A 6,854-nucleotide genomic window follows, 5' to 3' on the forward strand; every position below is an offset into this window, starting at 1 on the left:
CTGTGCTTTGGGAGTCTTATTTAAGAAGTCTTTGCCTACTCCAATGTCTTCCAGAGTTTCCCCAGCATTTTCCACCAGTAGTTTTATAGTTTGAGGTCTTAGGTTTAGATCTTTGATTCATTTAATGTTTATTTTTGTTAATGGTGAGAGATGGGGATTCAGTTTGATCTATCTGCAGGTGGATACCAAGTTTTTCAGCACCATTTCCTAAAGAGGTTTTCCTTTTCCCAATAGATTGACTGATATCCTTTGTCAAAAATCAGTTGACTGTAAGCTTTGGGAGTTATTTCTGTGGTCTCAATTCTATTCCATTGGTCCACATGTCTGTTTTTGTGTCAATGCCATGCTATTTTGATGACCACAGCTTTATAGTATATCTTGGGATCAGGGAGTGATATGCCTCCCACTCCATTCTTCTTGCGCAGATTTATTTTTGCAGTATGAGGTCTTTTATGATTCCAGACAAATTCTATGATTGTCTTTTCTAGATCTGTGAAGAATATTTCTGGTGTTGTAATTAGAATTGTATTAAATATGTAGATTAATTTGAGTAGAATTGCAATTTTGATTATGTTAATTCTTCTAATCCAGGATCATGGGCTGTCCTTCCACTTTTTTATGTCAGTTTCAATATAGTTTTTAAGATTTTCATAGTTTTTTTTTTTATAAAGATCTTTGACTTCGTTAGTTAGATTTATCCCTATGTATCTTATGCATCTTGTGGCTACAGTAAAAGGGATTCCTTTCTTCAACTCTACTTCTTTCAACTTACTGTTCATATATAGATATGCTATAGATTTTTGGATATTGGTTTTGTATCCTGCAACTTTACTGCATTCACTTATTTCTTCAAGAAGTTTTTTCATAGAGATCGTTGGGTATTTTAAGTATACCAACATGTCATCTGCAAATAAAGATATTTTCAACTCTTCTTTGCCTATTCAAGTGCCTTTTATATTGTTCTCTTTTGTGATTACATTAGCTAAGACTTCCAGTACTATATTAAAGAGCAGTGGAGAAAATAGACAGCCTTGCCTAGTAACAGTTTTTAGGGGAAAAGCTTTTACCTTTCTCCATTCGGTAAAATGTTAGCTGTAGGTTTTTCATAGATGGCTTTTATTGTATTGAGAAATGACCCTTCTATACCAATCTTACTGAGGGTCTTAATCATAAAAGAATGTTGTATTTTATCAAATGCTTTCTCTGCATTAATTGAAGTGATCATATGGTTTTTATCTTTGTTTCTGTTAATATGGTATAGTACACTTGTGGTCTTGCATGTGTTGAACCACCCTTGCATCCCTGGGATAAAGCCTACCTGGTCGTGATGAATAATATTTGTTATATGTTGTTGGATACAGATTTGTGTCTTGTTGAGAATTTTTCTACCTATATTCATCAATGATATTGGTCTGTAGTTTTCCTTTCTTGTCATATCCTTATCTGTTTGGGGAATGAGGATGATGAAAGCTTCATAAAATGAATTTGTAAGGTTTCCTTCTTTTTGAATCTTTAGAAATAATTTTAGTAGGATAGGGATTAATTCTTCCTTAAAAGTTTTGTCGAATTCAGAAGTGAAGCCATCTGGACTTGCGCTTTTCTTTGTCGGGAGTTTATTTAAGTACTGATTCAATAAACTGGCATGCTATGGGTCTGTTCAGGTTTTCTGTGTCTTCCTGATTCAATCTTGGTAGATTATATGCATCCAGGAATTTGTCCATCTCCTCCAAGTTATCTTGTTTGTTGGCATATAGTCGCTCATAGTATCCTCTAATGATATTTTGTATTTCTACTCTATCTGTTGTAATGTTGCCTGTTTCGTCACATATTTGATTTATTTGGTTTCTCTCTTTCTTCTTCTTGATCAGTTTATCCAATGGTGTGTCGATCATGTTAACCTTTTCAGAGAACCAGCTTTTGCTTTTATTTATTTTCTGTATGGTTCGTTTATTTTTCTATTTCATTTATTTCTGCTTGAATCTTAATTATTTATTTTTGCCTGGCATGTTTTGGCTTTCTTTGTTGTTGTTGTTTTTAATTCTCTGAGGCATGATGCTACATTATCTATTTGCCATATTTCCATCCTTTTCTTATGCATACTAATTGCTGTGAAATTCCCTCTTATTACTGCTTTTGCCATGTCCCATTTATTATGGAAACTTGTGTACTCATTATAATTTGATTCCATAATTTTTTTTATTTCAGACTTAATTTCTTCAGTAGTGAAGAAGTCATTCAGAAGTAGATTGTTCAGTTTCATGTGTTTCTGTTTTTTTGAGGATGTTTCTTGAAATTAATCTTGAGTTTAATTCCATCATGGTCATAGAAGATGCTGGATATAGTTTCTATACCTTTGAATCTGTAAAGGCTTGATTTGTGTCTTAACATATGGTCAATCTTTCAAAAGGTTCCATGCCAGGGTGAGAAAAATGTATATGCTGTGGACTTTGAATGGAATGTTCCATAGATATCTATCTAGAAGTCTTCCCTTTACATATTTAGGTGCACCTGAGTAGGGTGCATAAATATTTACAAATGTTATGTCTTCTTGCATGATTACCCCATTTATTATTATATAATGCCCTTCTTTGTCTCTCCTTATAGTCTTTGACTTGAAGTCTATTTTATCTGAAATCAATATCGCTACCCCAGCCTTTTTTTTTATTTCTATTTGCATGGAATTTCTTTGTCCTGCCCTTTACTTTTATTCTATGTATGTCTTTATCCATAAGGTGAGTTTCTTGTAGGCAACAGATAGAGGGTTTCTGGTTTATTTATTTATTTATTTATTTATTTATTTATTTATTTATTTATTTATTTATTTATTCATTTTGGCCAGTCTTTTTAGTTTTCCTGGTATAGTACTCCCTTCAGAACCTCTTGAAGAGCTGGTCTGGCATTGGTAAATTCCTTCAGATTTTGTTTATCTAAGAATATTTTTATCTTTTATTCCCATATGAAAGATAATCTTGCCGGGTATAGTATTCTTTGTTGAAATTGGCTTTCATTCAACACTTTGACTAATTTTCCCCATTCTTTCCTTTTCTGCATTGTTTCTGCTGAGAGGTACAATGTTAGCCTGATGGGATGAGCTTTGCAAATAATTTGACGTTTCCCTCTTGCCAAATTTAGTATGTTGTCTTTGTCAGTTGTTTATGCCAATCTGGCTATGATGTGCTTTGTAAAGGATCTTCTTGGGTTGATTCTACTCGGGGTCCTATGTATTTCTTGGGTCTGGATATTTGAATGCCTTTCTAGGTTTGGAAAGTTTTCTTCCAGGATTTCATGAAATGAGTTATCAATGTCCTTATTTTCTTCCTCTTCTGGGATAGCAATTATCTGGATGTTGGGGCACTTGATGGTATCCAATATTCCTCCTATATTATCCTCGTTTTTCTTAGTTGTTTTCTTAATCTTCTTGATACTTTTTTTCTAGGTCAGATGTTTTGTCTTCTATATTCAAGATTTGATCTTCTGCCTGATCTATCCTACTTTTAATACTTTCAAGGGAGGTTTTGACTTCCTATATCACATTCTTCAACCCTAGAAGTTCCATCTGGTTCTTGTTTAAGGTATTTATTTCTTCTTTCAGGTCATGAAAGCTCTTTCTCATCTCCTGGATCTCATTGTCTCCCTTCCATCTCAGTTAGTTTGGTCAGTACAAATATTCTGAATTTCTTATCTGACATGTCCACTACGTCCATTGTATTGACTGTGGATGAATGTAGGCTTGATGATTTGCCTTGTGGGAGAGGCCTTTTCTTGGTTGCTAATACTTCTTGAGCCTCTGTGATTGTTCCTAGTCATCAGGTGATCTATATGTTCCTTCTTAATTTATTCAAGGTATTTCTGAGTGTTAAAAGGTGTGCAGGATTAGAAAATTGGTGATTTATCTTATGATCTGCTACCTGTTGCTCACCAGTAACATGCACTGTTGTCACCAGTCCTGAGTGACCCAAAGTCCTCCCTGTTTCTAAGGAGTGGTGAGTCTCCAACTGACCTAATAAGCTACACCTCAATAGCAAAGAAAAAAATCACCTGACACACAAAATACTGAAATTCAGAGAGTCCAAAGGCACATGGGCAAGGGGTGGGGATGAGTGACGGGTCCGGCTATTAGGGCCTGCAGCCATAGCCAGCCTGGTGTCTGGAACTGCCCACTGGCTTGAATCGGTCTTGAGATAGAGTGGGGAGGGGTACAAGTTTGTCTTCAAGCCTCAAGAAACCAACCTGAAGTCCAGAGAGGAGTAGGGGTAGGGATGAGTGATGGGTCTGGCCATTAGGGCTTGCAGCCACAGACTGCCTCAGAATAGTCTTTTCAAGAAATGGTCCAGGGACAACTGAATGCTTACATACAAAAAGAAAATAAAAAGATTGACTCTATCTCAAATAATACAACAACTAATGCAAAATGAATCAGTGACCTAAATGTTAGAGCTAAAATCATAAAACTCTTAGAAGAAAACATAGGGTTAAATCTTCATGGCCTTAGATTTGGCAATGGTTTCTTCGATATGATACCAAAAGTACAAACAACAAAAGAAAAATAAAATAAATTGGACTTTATCAAAATTTTAAATTTTGTTCTATAAAGTACACTATCAAATAATGAAAATACAGCCAATATGATGAAAGAAGTTTAAAAAGCTTATATTGGGTAATAGTCTAGAATTTCAAATATATAAAATGCTCACAACTCAGTAATAAAAGACAAAAATAGGCAAAGGAACTGAAATTACAGCTCTGCAAAGAACATGCACAAGTGGCTAATAGGCAGAAAAAACAACACTCAACTTCATTAGTTTTCAGAGAAATAGGAATACAAATCACAATGAGTTATAACTTTACACCCACTAGGATAGCTGTAATAAAAAAAAATCATAAAAAACATGGGTGAGGAAGTGGGAAAAAATTGATCTCTCACAAACAACTAGTGGAGAGGGACCAGCAGTTAATGTAATGGCTATGTCGCTGGACTCCCATGTAGTCGACGGTGGTTCGAGTCCTGGACCTAGTGGCTTAAAACTCACGCTGGTTGCATGTGCATGCATGCCCAAGATCCCGAGAGGAGAATGGAGGAGAAGGGATTGCTGCACGGCCATCTCCCTGGAGGGGTGATTTCTCACTTTCTGTCTCTCTGTCACTCACTGTCTGTCTGGCGAGCACATGCGCCCTACAGTGAAAATCTCTCCAAAAAAAAATTCATTCTTACCCATGGTAACACTTTCAAGGAGATACTACTATTTTAAGTCTTATTTTATAGATGAATAAACTGAGGCAGAGAGATTAAGTAATTCTCAGGTCACACTGCCAGTTAAATAGTAGCGCTCACATTTGAACAAAAGCATCACTGATTGGAGAATCAATGTTATTAATCAACTATGTGCTATAACAGATTTTAAATTTCTAGGCCATTTTCTTTCCTAATTGTATATATTTTTTAATTAGCAGTGCTAAGAGTAGGCTAACAAGGTCAATATCTATTAAATTCAATTAAAGTCAGAAGAATGTTCTCAGCACTGATTAGTATCTACTCAGAACTTATTTCTCTTGGTTTTGAATTAGGGTCTCAACCGTACCGACAGGGTCTGACTTAGTATTTGCATTCTTTCTGCCAGGGTTCATAGAGATTGTCTGGGTGTCTATTCTCAGTTCTTTCACAGTCTTATGAAATCAATATATTCCATGCATTTGAAGACCGGCATAGACTTTGTTATACTGCTCAAAAGGTTCCTGCCATTGAAAATGGAGAATATTTTCTTTGAGGACAGCTTTAGGATTTCAAGAAGAAAATACCTAGCCAGAAACATCAAGGGATACAGAGGCAGAGCATTGACCACATGGGGAAGTGTGGTGTTATCTGTTAAAGATATTTTGATCAACGGGTCTGGGGAGAAATGTGCACATATTGAAATGGTCTCATTGTAAGCCAAACAACATGATTGAAAGTATATACAAAAAAAAACCAAATAATAAATAATGTGAAAAAATAAAAATAATTAAAAAACAAGTATAATCTAATGTCTATAGATCCCTATGGGAGAGGTCTAAAGGAATTTCTGCTCATATCTGTACTCTAAGGCCCAGTCTTCATTTATTCAATCAATGAACACATATCTATTGAGTGCCTACTATATGAAGGCACTAAGGATATAGCAGAGAATAAAACAGACAAATCCTCCCACCCTTGGAGACTTGTTCACTTAATGTTTAGCATTTCTTGTCTTTGAGTATTAGTCTCTTTTAAATTACAATCTTTCTCTTTTTTTAAGTAAAGAAAATGGTGGAATTTAATTTTATTTACAGGACCTTGCAAGGTATGAAATTCCACATAGAAATAAGAAACCCTTTTGGAGGACAAGCTTCATACAGTATGTACAGTTTGGAACTGTTCAAGTATAGTTTTGTTGTAAAAAGTGCTACAATAACAACCACATTTAAAAAGAGTTCTTGGTGGAGAAGCAGTAAGACAAACTGATACCAAATATAGCACATGACAAACACCTCTGTGCCTCAGCTGTACAGTGTAAAAGTTAAAGGCCCGAGGAGTTCCATCCTGCACTTGGAAGGTGTAGCTGTCAAAGGTAGTTTCAGGCACAACATTCTGATCTTCCTCTTTCTTTACAGAGAAATACTTTTCAATCAAGTTTAAAAAGACTTGTACACATTCCCTGAGCATCATCACAACATACTAAATGTGGTTTCCCATCTAGAATAAACTGCATAGTGGTTTAATCATGCATGTTATCATCAATAATATTCCATTTCTACATATATATATATATAAAAGTTTCAGGTAAAAAAAAAACCGCCAAAACTGTTTTTATTGAAATTCAAAAAAAAAAAAATGTGTA

General features: G+C 35.0%; 1 pseudogene; it reads right to left on the reverse strand.

The window, feature by feature from the left end:
* Nucleotides 1-6,854, reverse strand: part of LOC102502916 (importin subunit alpha-1 pseudogene) — a 58,305-nt pseudogene that overhangs the window by 49,252 nt on the left and 2,199 nt on the right.

The sequence above is a fragment of the Tupaia chinensis genome, unplaced genomic scaffold, assembly GCF_000334495.1.
Source record: "Tupaia chinensis unplaced genomic scaffold, TupChi_1.0 Scaffold141474_1, whole genome shotgun sequence".
In the NCBI taxonomy this organism is placed as follows: Eukaryota; Metazoa; Chordata; class Mammalia; order Scandentia; family Tupaiidae; genus Tupaia; species Tupaia belangeri.